The sequence below is a fragment of the Dermacentor andersoni genome, chromosome 7, assembly GCF_023375885.2.
Source record: "Dermacentor andersoni chromosome 7, qqDerAnde1_hic_scaffold, whole genome shotgun sequence".
Taxonomy (NCBI): Eukaryota; Metazoa; Arthropoda; class Arachnida; order Ixodida; family Ixodidae; genus Dermacentor; species Dermacentor andersoni.
In genome coordinates, this window is record NC_092820.1 from 11,972,456 (window position 1) to 11,980,535 (window position 8,080).

The following is an 8,080-nucleotide window of genomic DNA, read 5'->3' on the forward strand; positions in this document are numbered from 1 at the left end:
ATGGAAAGAAGAATGATAGGTGTAACATTAAGGGATAAGAAAAGAGCAGATTGGGTGAGGGAACAAACGCGCGTTAATGACATCTTAGTTGAAATCAAGAAAAGGAAATGGGCATGGGCAGGACATGTAATGAGGAGGGAAGATAACCGATGGTCATTAAGGGTTACGGACTGGATTCCGAGGGAAGGGAAGCGTAGCAGGGGGCGACAGAAAGTTAGGTGGGCAGATGAGATTAGGAAGTTTGGAGGGTCAACATGGCCACAATTAGCACATGACCGGGGCAATTGGAGAAGTATGGGAGAGGCCTTTGCCCTGCAGTGGGCGTAACCAGGCTGATGATGATGATGATGATTCTCTTCCTGCCCAGCGGCACTCACTTTCACTCACTTTGTGAAAGCAACGATGCGCCGAGTCAACAGGACATCGGCGCCACGATGTCTGCTGCGACTGCTCGCTTTGAAAGGACGACAATACGTCAGTCTCCAGCCCATATTCGGCGCCACCATTGCTGCGGCGGCGACTCGTTTCGTAGGGAGGACCACCATTCCCCGACAGCGGTACGCCCTCGTGACGCAAGTGGGTCAGGTCTGGGGAGGACAATGTGCCGCGTCCCCAACGGCAATGGTGCCGAGATGGCTAGACGCAGTCAGCGGAGCAAGTATTGTTAGTGTGTACGCCGACACCGTCTGTTTGGAGCAGGGGAGCTCCGGGAAGATGTTTTCCGGTGCCGTCTCACGCAGCTTAGAAGTCGTCAGTCAGTGGACAGACGCGGCGGCCAATGTCTGCGGGGTCAACTCTGGGATAAAGAGGCGCCTGCTCGGGGCAGCACCGTGTGGGCGAGAACCCTCTACCTCGGTGTGGTCAGTGAAACCAGTGCGGAAGTGAGTGTGTAAACCCTCCCGGCTGACGAAACAAATTTGCGCAAAAAGGGAGAAATAGCGACACTAAATATAACACTCAGTAGAACACCGGATCAATAAAAAATATACAGTCCAAGCACAAAGGCGGGTCGGCGACGATGTCTTTGGACGCTCCCATCGGTCGAAAGTTGAACGGCCGTTTTCCCTCACCTAGGGATATATGGAGGACAGAGTGTTTATAAGCAGCTGTTGCGCGGCTGCTGGGTTCAGTCATGCTAGACTAATGAACTGTAACATTCGCATGTAGATACTGTAAATAAATCCCATATTCCTCGTTCTCGATGAGAACGAGTCTCTCCCTTCAACAACGTCGTCAGCGTGGATGAGTTGGACAAAGGCATGGACCAGCTACCATCTATTTCATGCCCGACCCCAAACATCACAATGCTAACAGATGGTTTAACCAAAACATGGTTGCACTGTACTGGGAACTTGTGGTGCACAAACTTAGGCATGCCATGTTCTGATTTTATCAGCGAGAAAGATGTTGCACTGAACATTTTCGCCATTCAATGCAGCACCATTAGATGCAACTAAACACGAGTACAAGCTTATTTCGGTTTGCTGCACTGAGAAAGTCCGGTGCAATCACTGCAACAGTGCAGTGACAATTTACTGAAGAGATGCTGCAGACTTTAAAGACGCCCACTACACATTCACTCACATTACAGATGGTTGATTTTAGACACTGATTTAAAGGTCTTTCTAGCATACAGCCATCGGCAGAGACCCTCCGCTCACGGCTTTGTGCATTCTCCGCATAAGAAATCCGAAAATAAATAAACAAACCACATTATTCAACAGTTTTTACCTTTAGAATTTTCTAACAACAAATTCACATACTCAGCCAGTAACTTGTGCAACATCACGATGCGATGCTTTCAGTCTCAAAACACTTTCCAACGAAGGGACCTCACTGCCAAATTTGTTGCCCCTCCACGTTTTTTATGGTGATCTCAGACGTGCGGTAGCATGTTCTTGTGTTGAGTAAATTGTTTCACTCCAAAACTCATAATGATACATAGTTGATGCACTTAATCGTTGACCTACTCAACAAGTGATCTCAACTACAGTGCAATGCGCCAGGTGCTTCGCAGCGTCAGAGGGAAGGCGCAGAAGAAACATAGGATTCCACGGACAACTTACCCACGAAACACGCAAGCAGCTATTTGATGTCTAAAAGATGTCTTGAACGGCTAATTCAAAAGCCTAGTAGCTGTCTTGATCAAGACATTTTGTAGCCATGGACGTCTAGAAGCACTTCAGTAAGCCCTGCTAACGTTACACTAAAAGTTGGCTAATGGACAGCTTGACGAGAACAACTGAAGACTTTTATTAGAAAATCCCTCAAATTTTTGCAGCAGCTGTTACAGTAACACGACGTTTGCCCACAGTTACAATTTATTTTAAACGAGGCATGGACATCAGAAAAAAAAAAGTTTATATTGTCGGATAGAGTGATGCACATGTAGTTTTTCCAGATGTGAACCATGGGAATAGTGTAGTACAACCTCATTGGTCAATTAGTGCTTTTTAATTAGACCAATCAATTGAATGCCGCCTGTCAGAATTATTTTGCAAATAAAACAAGATCTGTATTGTATGATATCATTCCAATGTTCACCCATTGACCTAAACAAGAACATCTCTGCGTGAAACATGTCATTATTGACAAAACTTCGCCCTGCTGGGTCTCCACCAAATTGAAATAGTTTCTAGCAACGAAAAATTGTCAGTGATGCTGCAGTTCAGGCAAAAATTACATCCTGGTTTCAGCTACAGGGGGCACAATAGCATTACATCATTATACGAAACAGAACACTGTGCTGCAATGAGTTAAGAAATAAAGGATAGTACACATCTGGAAAAACACTCTGCGAACCACTCTAACTAGCAATATAAATATATTTTTTCTGATGTCCATGCTTCATTTAAAAGTAAGTTGTAACTTACTTTGTGGGTGCCTCTCGTAAGTAACGCCACATGCTTGCACAGCATCACGCAGAAATAATGGCCAGTTCTTCGGCATATCATCCATTAGTGAATTCCTTGTACGTTGCATGTTACCAGAACTGAAAGATAAATCATAATATGCTGTTATTTTTTTTCATAAACTGTACGATGAGCTTTTGATGATTGCAAGCGAAAATGCAGCAAGACATCAACTTCACACCATGTCACATACTCATACTTTATTACCTAATAAATTAGAAAAGACGCAGAAAGTGTAATCAACAAGAGTGACAAATAGCAGCAAAGGTGATTATGGATAAATCTTGAAGATGATTGCCGCCGCTGCCAGAGTAGGCCAGCCTTCGCAGGAGAGCACTTGCTGCCCACAAAAGCTTGCTGTTACAGGCCACGCGTGACGGTTCTTGTAGACATAGGCAAGCAATACCTGCACAGAAGAGGAAAAAGAAGGCGAGGGAGGAAATGGGAATATTGAAATTGGCACTTCAATTAATAATATGTGCTAAGTAAGAAGTTTGCTCACATTAAAAATAAATTTAAGCACTCCTTTCTCTTAAATTATGGGTATCTTAAGGTATGTATGCGATGATGTTAAAATGACTAGTACATTTCCTATCATAAGAAGCCAACAAACACTGACACCAAGGACAACATAGGGGAAATTACCTGTGCTTATTAAATGAAATAAACGATAAATTAATGGAAACTAAAGTGGATGAACGAACACCTTGCAGCAGGTGGTAACCGAACCCACAACCTTCGCATTTCGCGTGCTATGCTCTACCAATTGAGCTACAGCGGCGTCGTTTTCCCATCCACTTTCTTGGGTATTTATGTGTTCTAGTAGAACCCTGGGAGTGTTAGCCAGCGCCACAACTTGGAGACCTTGTTCCTGCCATATAGTCATTAAGTTGCATAGCAGAGTCAGCCTTTAAATTATTATATAGTGTATTGTGGCTAAAAAGCCACTTACCAACCTTTCAAGTCTGAGAAGCTTCCTGCAAAATATAATCAGCTTAAAACAGCAATTCACTCTGCAGGTAAATGATGTACTAACTTAATTAAAAAGTTAAATAGCATTTTAAATTGTTAAACTAAAAGCAAGTTTGACATTTTGCACTGCCTAGCTGTTGCCTTCTTTTCAAACTTAAACATGACACAGTACAGAGTAAGCAGGTAGCATGCAAAGGAGGACTGGTGATAAAGTAGTGTTCCAAAGCAACACTCCTAGCTGGATCAATCACTTTTGTTGATATATTTTCATGTGACCCTAATTGGTTTAGGGCAATACCTCACACAAATGATGCAACACCTTGGATGATGCGTCACACAAAATCGAAAGTATCTCACGATGTGATCAAACGATAACATTGCCCACTGTCTTGGAAGTGTTAACATGCTGTTTGCGCAAGAAAATGCAAAGTGATTCATATAGGTAGCAAATTCATCAGTGCATCTATAGCCTCAGGTAATTCTGCGAATCTATGTTGACTCGCAATTGAGAAGCCACTGCACACAAAAAGGTGTATTCAAGTAATGGTCCATGCTGAATAATTTCCCACCTAGTGAAAAAGCAAATGTGGCAGGCTAATGGGCTAGGGCAAATAGATTGCTAAATTCTGATAACACCTCCAATGATATTATTGAAATAGGTGATAAAAAATAGCACAGGTAAAATTGCAGTTATGACAAAATTTTAAAAGCACCTCTGCAAACTGCTGGAACCCTGAGCATCATGCCTGTTCTACACGCACATATGTTGCAGCGCAATCTACATCTCTGACGCAGGCGCCTCGACACATCACTTTGTGATCTCCTCACAATAAGGTTAAAAAACAGTCTGGCACAAGCTACCTGATGATTCATTTTGCAAGCGCCAGCCAAGTGCTGATGGTGGTAGAGCGAAATTGAAGTTTGTCCTTGTATGGAAGCCTCGGCCCATGTTTTATCAATTCTAGCGGCAAAGCCCACCTCTTACAGCACACATAAATCTTAAATTAGACTGCTTGCTGATGCTGTACGGTAAATTCCTGTAAAGAAACTAAATCACACAGAAAACATTTAGAATACCAAACTAATCAAATACTGGCTCGAATACATTTGTGCATTAGGGAAGCAAGGTGTAATGTACACTGTTGTAGCAATTTTTACTCATGTATGGTATACTTGTATGACACAGCAGAGTTAATTTTTGAGTTCTTACATAGCAATGACTACCTACAGGTACATTTTGTAAGGCTTAGGGAAACTAATTATTAGTAGAACTGTGTATGTACACTGGCACTGAGAAATTGGTTATAATAGCAGCAGCTTATAATGGACCAGTGCAAAAAAATGCCCGTTTGTGAGACACCAACTAGCTAATTTACCACGAAGCACTCCCTGGCCTTAACCCATATAAAAAACACTGGGAGGACCAGAGAGGGTACAGTACATTGGCTTACACTGATCATGATGAGGTCCCGTCATCCAGCTAGCGCCAAGGTACAATAAGGATGTCCAGCCGTCTATAGAGTGAAAGAAACAAAATAAGATAGCATCAAGTCAGTTGAAAGGCAGATTTGCAATTACAACTAAGGCGACCCAGTCACAGTCATTCAATAATAAATGCCAAGTTGTCGTGTTTTCACTCCCAGATGAAGCACCTACTAGGTTAAAGGTTTTGCTGCTTATTTAGAACAAAACACAAGTGAAATTTGTACATCAGCAGACGATTTAATTTGGAATTGTATAGATGAAGTAAACATTGCAGTTATATTTTTGTTTTGCTATAAAGTGGGAACGCTACAAACTGCACAGTCACTGACACACACGCGCGCACACGCAAGAACAAAAGGACACAAAATAGGGCGAGTTCAGTCTGGTTCAGCATTACAGCCATTTCTTCGAATGCACTCCTTTCGGTTGGTGCGTGCTACGTTAACCACAAAGACTAACAAGCAGGGCAAAGTTCTGACTGGTGTTGCGGAAGTCATGGAGCGCGGTAGTTCTGAACGGCTGAACACAAGCAGACCTTCGTATAAAAGTAATGACGAAAACTCGCAGGGCAGAAGAGCCCATATATCAAGAACTGTCGCGGGTAACACCTAAAAATATTCACATTGTTGACGAAAAACGAAGTGCTATGTATTTCACTTACCGGAAAAAGTGTTATCCGAACGTGCGACGTACAAAGACGCACCGAGACACGAAGGCGGCGAACGCAGATCCCGCCATTGTGGTAGTAAGCCGTCGGCGAAAACACGCAATACAGCTGATGTCACGAAGCACTGATGCAAAACACACGGCAAACAGCATCAGCACAGCTAAATAACTCCAATTAATATCCAGTATAAATGTACAGAACGGCTTAGAATGACGCACAACTGGCATAACGAACCCACGACCAGCCCACGACCGAGACATTGCGGGCGGCAATGGCCGTTTTTTCAAACTTTCTGCCTCCCAGTGTTTCCAGCACAGAATGAGATGTCCGACAAATTTGGATAGTGTCGCCGAAGTGATCGCAGCGCGGTGGCTCTGTGACACCGCTGTGCAACGCCGGCGTTTCGCTGCTGCGCGAGCATAGAATAGCTTCCAGGCGCCGTGTGCGCGCCCCGTATGGAAAACAATAACACGCCCTTGATTGTTGAAGTTCTGGTGTGAAATTATTTATTATCAAAGCCAATTAACTTATGTTGCTTCCAACGAGTTCGATTTGTCTGGCGTCTTTTATTCGCTAACGCCGACGGCCGACGGTAACCGCACTTTTAACACGTCGTTTGGCATTTTATGCACTTTTAGACAAAAAGATCTAGAAAAGTTCTTGAGTTAGACATTCTGAATGTGTATACCAAAACAAACTCTAGTGACACCAGTAGTGGGTTTTGCCGCAGATAGAATATATACTAGCATATTCCAAGTGCAGAGGTTATGTTTAGAAGAAATTCTATTTTGAGTCTTATCATAGACCAAGACGTCTATAGCCGTTTGTAGCCGTTTCAAGAAGTTTTTAAGAGGTTCTGTGTTTCGTGGGTAGGGAAGAAAAGTTTGGGGTGACGTCAGAGCATCTATTGTTCACTGGATCCAACTGGTCTGCGGGAAGACGCATGTCATATGAACTTGCACTGGCAAGCTTTACGCCCTGTTTCCGCATCGTTCGTTTAAGGGGAACTTAGAAATGCAAATTTCATGATTATTCTGCATGGAAAATGATGTCCAGAAGGCAAAATTTCGATCATTATAGCCAATATACAGTGAATAACATATTGTTAATGTTTCTTTTTCTCATAGCCCTAATGCATAAGCTGAAACTCTTGTCAACTGACCGCTAAAGCTGATATATCGTTATATGTGGTATCGTTATAAGTGGACTGCACTGCATTCGTATACACTGTGAAAAAGGCAAGCCGCACTGCACGCAATTGTCTGAAGCTTTGTTCTCCTTCTTTTAAATGATACGCCAAACACAATGAGAGAAATTTGCCCAATTTCAGCTTTCAATTCCATTAAATAGATGGCTATCTGTGTTTCTGTATGTTGCAAACTCAGTGACAGACAGCATTAAGTCCACCTGACCTGTACGAAAATTGTGGGCACGTACTATTTCATTCACCATTGACAATAAACAAAGCAATCTTACTTGCTTGAAGTGCTTTTTTTTGCCAGTATAGGCCTTTCGGTCACCTGGCAACACAATAAAGATACCTAGAGTACTGTACACATGAATACTGCCCCAATAAGAGCAACAAAACACCCAAAACCAGCCAGCGAGCTGTGCGACCAACCCCACCAGCCGCTACCACAGCTGCCATATTACTCACTACGTAATGATGATGGTAGTCATTTTGACTTCTGCCAGCAGCATCTTTTGGTCACATACTTTAGTTCACGACGCCACCGCTACTCTTGTTTTCGTTGCACTGTACAGTTTCCCTTCTCTAAGTTCATTATAGGTGTTCTGTGATCGCACTGCTGACACACTGCCGCAGTTCTTGATCGACGATGACAAGCTCGAGGAACTCGACGGGCAGCAACAGCGGCTTACATTTGTGATGCAAGCTGCTTCTGCTCTACTGTATGCCGACTGTAGTATAATTCATTGCAGATCGCAGGAAGGCAGATAGCCTTACGATTCAAGGCAATCAGAATTATGTGATGAACCTATAGTCGCCTAACAACGACTATTTGGTTAGTATTTCCCTTTTCGC

At 43.2% G+C, this 8,080-nt stretch overlaps 1 long non-coding RNA gene across 1 annotated transcript; it reads right to left on the reverse strand.

Annotated features, from left to right (window-relative positions):
- Positions 1-3,097: 3,097 nt before the first annotated feature.
- Positions 3,098-6,313, reverse strand: LOC140219626 (uncharacterized). The gene is made up of 3 exons (XR_011895909.1): positions 6,031-6,313; positions 5,336-5,398; positions 3,098-3,318 (listed from the first exon to the last, which is right to left on the reverse strand). It is a non-coding gene; the product is annotated as an uncharacterized lncRNA (long non-coding RNA).
- Positions 6,314-8,080: the final 1,767 nt, after the last annotated feature.